Source organism: Lepisosteus oculatus, unplaced genomic scaffold (genome assembly GCF_040954835.1).
Source record: "Lepisosteus oculatus isolate fLepOcu1 unplaced genomic scaffold, fLepOcu1.hap2 HAP2_SCAFFOLD_121, whole genome shotgun sequence".
NCBI lineage: Eukaryota > Metazoa > Chordata > Actinopteri > Semionotiformes > Lepisosteidae > Lepisosteus > Lepisosteus oculatus.
Genome location: NW_027167671.1, coordinates 270,910 through 278,623, shown reverse-complemented (window position 1 = coordinate 278,623; position 7,714 = coordinate 270,910). Strand labels below are relative to the sequence as shown.

Genomic DNA, 7,714 nt, shown 5'->3' with positions numbered 1-7,714 from the left:
AGAAAAATGTGGGCAGGTGTTATTCTTTATTTCTTTATCTCTAAATAAGACCCAGTAGGCAGCAATAATGAACAGCTACTGTGTAGGAAATGCAGTAATCTAGTCTAGAAAAGAAAAAACTGAAACAGACTGCCCCATTCAAAACCCAAGCTGTAATGTTTAATTACTGTTCAGTTTTGCCCAGTCTCACGGCTGGTTTCTCAGCACACAATCAAACACACAAGCAAACACATTCAAACAAATGACAGGCCAGCAGCTCCAGCTGTCAGCACCTTGGTTGGGGCTGTCCTCCACTCTGGAAGCAGCCATCAGCTTTCTGGAGGGGATTCCAGCCAAGCGAGGCCTTGCTGCTAAAGGAGGGGAGTTATCGGACCTGCAGACAAGACACAGAGACATAGAGGAGAAAAGTGAAAAAAAATCATAACAATCAGCACTGCTCTGACAGTTATCTTTACAGAGCTGGAGCAGAGCTGTCAATTTTGTGATCCCCAACCCCACAGGCAAGAATGTTGTGATGTCCACCGCGCCCTCCACAAAGTTTTATCTGTACAAAAAACATTGTAAATATAGGACACTCTCTGTCAGTGAGACATTAAAAAATCACCATGTTCACAGCCCTGCTATGGAGCATGTAAAAGCCACTAAAGAAAAAGATGCCAGCATGATCCACAAGCAGACAACTTCATCATTCTGAATATGTTCAGAATATTCAGAACTAACTCACACCTGAAGAAGGCTCCACAGCCGAAACTTTGTGTTTTCTTTCTTCTCTTTTCAGCATGGAATAAATCTATTAGTTGTTCCTTTGAAGCCTATGCATGCTGACGCAGCTCAACTATGTTAACTGTTGCTTTTAGTATATTTTGGGTTTTTTTGTCTCAGCTTTTTTTGTAGGCGTTGTTATTTGTAAAGGTGGCGTGTGTCTGTGGGCCATGAGCTGTTGTGGACTGACCCGGCTTTGATGCCATCGAGGAAGTTGTGTGGGGGTGAGCTGAGCAAGTCTTGCTCCTCTGCCACAGTGTACTGCAGGAACCTGAGGGAGTTCGGCCTCTGAAGAACACAAAAGACACAAGCCTTTAACATTCCTTCTCAGTTCCTAACCCAGCTGGGCTCTCACTGCCAGTGCATTCGCACAGCTTATTGTACTTTTTGTGCAAAGCAAAATAGAAAAGACTTGGGAATGAAACCTTGAAACCTCCTGAAGAACATAACCAAATAAAACTACACAAGCAAGCTCTTATCCCTTCCTTTTTCTGCACATTTAAATGATGATATGTGGGTTAGAAAGGCCCTGGTGTGTTCTGACCTCCTCGTAGTCCACTGCCTCCTCTTCTCCATAAACCTGCAGGTTATTTTCCGTTGGGCGCTCCAAGGGGCGCCCTGTCTGGCCGGCCTTTCCGGAGTCCCTGGGCATGCCCTGGTCCCTGACGGGCAAGGGCTTTGTGCCTCTAGAGATCGGGGGCACGGGTTTAATCCCACTGAATACACAGTGGCAGGTTGTGGAGCACATCTGAGAGGCTCTGAGGAGCTCTGGGAAGGTCCTTCCCTGGGCTTCACCTGAAGAACACAGACAGGGCTTACACATACTGTCTGAACATAACGTTCTGAGAGGAAACTATATTTCCACTTCACCTTTAAGAAGAATAAAGGGTGAGGACTGCTTGTCTACTGTGAAGGCTGTAGTGGTTAGTCAGGATGGCAGTCTTCCTAACAAGTTGCCATTGTTGCTAAAACACTACATCAAGTCCCCTGCTCTTTCACCACATGGAAGTCAAGTTGTGCAAATCAACCTGACTGTAACCACTACCAGTCTTCCACCTCTCTCTCTGTCAGAAGGGTTGGTGGGGCTCAGGAACTGCATGTCCGAGTCCTCTCCACCACTGTTCTGTGACATCCTCAGGAGCCCTTTCTTCCCTGAAACCTGGGGCTGGCAAGGCTCTGGGATAACTGGGTGGGGGAAGCAGAGTTGCTGGGGTTAACAAAAACAAAACCCACCTGTATTCTGGCCAGAATCTACTGCAAATGAGTTTGCTTACTCTGAAGGAGCTCCTTGGGATTTTCTCGGTGAATCTGGAGATATCATCACCTTGTGAGCTTTTGTCACCTGATGATCTACTGCCTCACAGAACCAAAACTTCACACCCAATACTCAAAACTCTGTCACGCCATCTGTTGGTGTGTTGGTACAGCTGGAACTGTAATGTGTACAGTAATGTGAACTGGCATGGCCACACCTCAGAGTTCAATAAATCCTGGGTTGTGCTGTTATCTCTAGCGCGGCTTGATTTGTGCCCATTGTCTACAGATCAGTTCACAAGTCCTTGAGAGTTCTAAAGGTCTTTGAAACAGATTAGTTGTTATTAGTTATAATAACATTTCTTTTCAATGCTGCTGGAGAATCCTGGATCATGGATAAAAAGGTAAGTTTTTTTTATATACAGTTACGAAGGTCGGATGTCAGAAAGAAATAGTATCAAGTCTGTAATAAATCCCTCTTTACAGGCCATGAGAGAGTTTTTGTTACCAGTGAGCTTTTGTACAGTATGTAACTCTGGTACCAGTCCCTGTTATCATTAGTGACATCTTAACCAATGGTGCTGCCGACTCACATGTGGGGATTCTGGACACTCTGCGGGGCACTCGGCCCGGGGGTCTGGCAGCAGGAGGGGACACCACTATCTGCCTGTCCTCCTCAGGCTCAGCAGGCCCGTTAGAATAGATCAGTTGCTGTCCCACTTCACTCACATCTGAGGTCACCCCTGCAAAACAAGGTCAAAATTTCTCAACACCCTTCAGAAATGTCACCCTTTTCACCAATCTCACAACACCACAGCCCACAGTAGCAGACACACTGACACTCGCACCAACCTCAACACAAGGAGGGCAAATGCAAGAACCGACCAAGAAGGAAAATAGGCAAGTTCTTTATTTCTTTATCTCTTTAACTCTAAATGAGTCCCAGCAGACAGGAAGTTTCAACCTCTACTGTCCTGTATTGCTCAAACCTAGAGCTGTACTGATTAGGTTACTTTCCATTTTGCCCAGTCCCACAGATGGTTACTCAGCACACACTCATACACACAACCAAACACATTCAAACAAATGACAGGCCAGCAGCTCCAGCTGTCAGCACCTTGGTTGGGGCTGTACTCCACTCTCGAAGCAGCCATCAGCCTTCTGGAGGGGACTCCAGCCAAGCGAGGCCTTGCTACTGATGAAGGGGAGTTATCGGACCTGCAGGCAAGACACAAATGGAGACAGTGGAGAAAAGTGAAAAAATGATAAACACTGCTCTGTCATCTTTACAGAGTTCGAGCAGTGTTGTCAACTGTGTTCACTCCCTTGCCAAGTTCACAGTCCTGCTTTGAAGCACATAAAACCACAAAAGATGCAAGCTTGGACAACAACAAGCTAATTTTATCAACACTCTTCACTCCAGCCCCCACAAAAAAACAGAAAAGATGTTTCTAAAAGTAGTAGGCTACCTGTGTGGCAGTAAGCAAAAACTGAGTAACAAGTTTGGAAAACGAGCTTCAGTGCACTGTTTATGAAAGCCACAACCGTCTTGAGTTGTAAAGGCAGCATTTTAATTGCTCTGAATGTGTCTGCAATGTGTACATTTCTGAGGGCCGTGTGTCATGGACAGACCTGGGTTGGGCATTCGGCGGCACAGGCTTGATTCCATTGGAGTAGCAGCGAGAACGCACAAGCGTGGCTTTAGTTAGCACAGGGCAATTCTCAAGGGCTTCACCTGAAGGACACAGTAGGAAAGGCATTCATGAAAAATAAAAAAGCAACTAGATCACATTTATTTTCTAACCACTTTATTTAATTTAGTGTTGCAGATAGCACGCCAGGAAGTGAGCCAGTGCTCACCACTGTACCACCAGCTGGAAGGAAAACTAAAAGATACTCCAGAAGCAGGGTTGAGAAACATTGCTTTAATACTGATCAGTTACAAATATCAGTCTCTGAAGAGGAATAATCTTACTCCCTAGCTTGCTGCCAAGTTCAGAACAAGCTGCTACTGTATTTTGCCATGACAGAGTTTGGGACAGGGGAGAAGAAATAGAGGCAGCAGAGGGCAGATGCATTGAAAAGCCAGGAATCAACAAAACAGGTGACCACACAAACACCAATAATGGGAATCAGTGCACATTGGCAAAGCAGGTTAATCCCATCAAAGCTCTGTTAATTTAGTCTTAATTTCAATTTATCTTGATCACATCCTCAGCTCTGACAGGGACAGCAGAAAATCTTTTTGTTCAGCAACTGCTAATCATGCAAGACCTCTCAATGTGCCTGGTGTTTCATGCATATAGCACTGCACACGCACAGCCCACTTCACCTCCTCCAGCCCTGCCAACATACTGCATGTTACTGACACAGACTACTCCCTACCAGGAGCACATGTCTTTTTCCTCACACAAGGAGGGAAATGTACTTCACTTTCTTTTACCACACCATGGACAGAAATGTTTGGAATGATTTTGGTGGAGTTAATGCAAGCCTAAATTACTCCTTTTTCTCTGGATTCGGAATTAGCTAAAGAATTCAAAATAGACTGTATACACACTGATAACTACAGTTCTCAACTCATTACTCAGCCTGAAATTAATAGTCTAGAAAGTATAAATCAGGTACTTACCAATGCGTTTGGCACGTTTGGCATTTTTCTGACTTATATTCATTGTTCTAGTGAACTGCAGGTCTTTCTCAGAGGAGCCACTCAGGTGGGGAGACCAGGGATCTCTGTCCATCTGAGAGGCAGGAACAATGAAGTTCTTAGTGCTTGTTAATGCTCAATGTCTGATTTCCAGAAAAACAGCAGTTTTTGTAGCAAATGCATGTTTTACTAATTTACATATTTTATCATTTCCATGTACTGTAATTGAATCTGAATATCCTTAAATATTTGATGTAGAAAGAGTGCAAGAGACATTTAAAACATGTAGATCAGTTTTAGCTACCATGTTGACAGACAGCTGATATAGTGATAATTTGTATTCAATTTAAGTACAGTTCTCAGCTCATCATCTCTACTTTCATTTCTTTTGAGAACATGAACCTGAGGACTCAAGAACAGTAGTAGCTTATGTAATCTCCTTCTCTTCCAAGGAGTCCAAACAGTAAAATCCTGTTTGCTTCAATAAAATGTCCAAATTTGGACAGTGATATCACTGGATCCAGTCTACTTACTTAACACAGTTTTCATTACAAACTATTCTGATTTGCTACTTTGAAAATGACAAGTATGAAAACTGACACTCAAGCAAAACTCCTCAAAGAGTTGTGATGTGTTATCTGTACTCAACTCAAGCATTACAATAGTAACATCGCATATTGACAGATGTAATGGAATGTATAAATCAAACACGAAAAATATGGGATTACAAACATTCAGACCTGTATAGACTGTCCTAAATCTCTTCTTAATGATTTCATAAACCAAAATGCAGCAAACTCTAAGCAGGCAGTTCTATTCTATAATTTACAACTGGAGAAACAGTAATAGGGGGCTGTACTTACTGCTAATATTATCTATTTGCTGATTTGTACTTGCAGACTTTATAAGCAGCATGTTTATAAAAGATGAATGTTAATGCAACTCAGCTCCTTGATGATTTAAAAAAAATATTAGACATACAGATTGTAATCTGAAGAACAAAGAGAAGCCACCCCTAACTGTATATAGATCCCATTTCTAGCTGCTACTTCAAGGAGCCCAGATTGGGCCTTAAGACACCTAACTAGGAATCCTGTTAAAAGCACCCACAGCTCTCCAAAGTAACAAGCAGCCCAGCCATTTTATTGAAGCATCAATACCACAGCATGTTTCAAGAATTAATTCTCTTTTAGTTTCAAGTTGTGGCTCTTTTGCTACAAAAACTGCTTGACCCTATCTATCTACACTCCTTGGATTTTTAAAAACTAGAATATCTCTCACATCTTTCATTTTTATGGATTCACCAATCGACTGAACTATAAAAGTCTGAACATTTAATTACCTAATGTAAGTTTAGAGGTATGGTGAATACAAATGAATGCAGTATTATAAATGAGATTTTACTACTGTTGCAAACCTTATGTATTGCTTCAATGCTGAAGGGAGTAAGCTACACACTTCTTGTTTTATACCCAAACATTTTGTTTGTAATTTTATTGTTCTAATTAACATGAAAAAATCATCATAAACACCCAGATGCCTATAGTACAATCCTGTCTGGCGATTGATATTACCTATGTGATATGTATACCGATTATTAATCTTTATTTTACATAGCAGTTTTCAGAAAACATTGTTTCTTAGGAAAGTGCACATTCAGGAGAGATCATTGTACCAAATAAATCAATATACAGAAGACAACATGCAGAATACATCATAAGATCTATGTGACTGCCAGGGTCTTAAGGTCAGATCTGAAAACAGACTACAAGGTGAGACTACTAGAAAGCCTTATCATGCACTGTTCATAATCTGGTAGAAAGGACAAAAACTTGGCAATATCAGAAGAAAAGACAGTGTGATCAGGGAATTAATTTATTGGGACCATAAAACATAAGAAGAAAAAAAGGTACTTTGAAGTCTGAAAGAAATTCAGTAGAGATACGGATTGTGCATACAGAGTATGTACTGTATTTCATGACATGGGTGACGTTTTGTAGAAGAACTGGCACAAGAAGAACTAGACAGAACTGGCTACTAGATGTTTAACGGGAAAGATTTATTTTCTTAATACGATGTGTGGTTCTGGTGTAAAAAAAACGTCTTACAGTTGGTGAATGAAGTAAGCACACATTCAAAAGTAACAAGACCAGTGCTCGAATTCACACCCCACTGTTTTTTTTTTATCGTTTTTGGATATGTTTGTATTTCTTATTGATAAAAATATGAATGAAGATACTGCTTGTCTTGAAAAAAACGTTTCTGTTGCTCCGATCCTCGGACAATGATGCGTTTGCGACTTCCATCTCTTACAGGCGGTCGCATCGGTTCACCACGTGCTGGAAAGCGTCGCTACACCCCCATGCCCTCCCACAAGTTTTTACAAATCTTGAACTGTACAAATGTACATCTTCATTGATATACACATCGATTTTTATCAAACGAATTCGTTGCTTTCAGGATAGTTAAACGGGAGCTCATTCTGGTGCTCTCATGCTTCTTCCTCTGCATACCTTCTGCACAAAGTAGCGTGTAGAAGGGCACCGTTTGCACGACATTTTACTGAAGCTGGTCGTAACGGAAAATCGACAGATTTCCGCGGACACCCAATGTAAAAAAACAGTATTTTTTACCACTTTGGTTACACAGTGTAGAAACAAGCAGTCCAATTCAGAAAATACACTTCGCCTGATCTTTACCAAGTTGCAGGGTTGCAGATGCGCAGTAACCGCACAAAAATAAAAGACTGTCGCTGCCATGCAAGTTTTTTTTCTGCACCATAGTTTACTGTTCTTGTGTTACACGCACGTCATATTAATTTACTTTTAAAATATTATACCAGACTATTTCTAACTAATAGAAAAATAGTGAAACACTAATGTTATACCAGATAAAGTCTCAGTGAAAGCAACTTCTCTTAAAGGGTACTGTAACTACTCCTAAAATCTATAGGTACCTTTCTGCTTTGCTGCGGTATTCCTAATCCGGGAAGGTTTTGCTGCAATAGTTTGCCACTCTCTTGACCATTACTACCGGGCGTGCAATACG

General features: G+C 41.6%; 1 long non-coding RNA gene across 1 annotated transcript; it reads right to left on the bottom strand.

Annotated features, from left to right (window-relative positions):
• Positions 1-3,651: 3,651 nt before the first annotated feature.
• On the bottom strand, positions 3,652-7,714 carry LOC138226262 (uncharacterized). The gene is made up of 3 exons (XR_011184452.1): positions 7,623-7,714; positions 4,649-4,760; positions 3,652-3,751 (listed from the first exon to the last, which is right to left on the bottom strand). It is a non-coding gene; the product is annotated as an uncharacterized lncRNA (long non-coding RNA).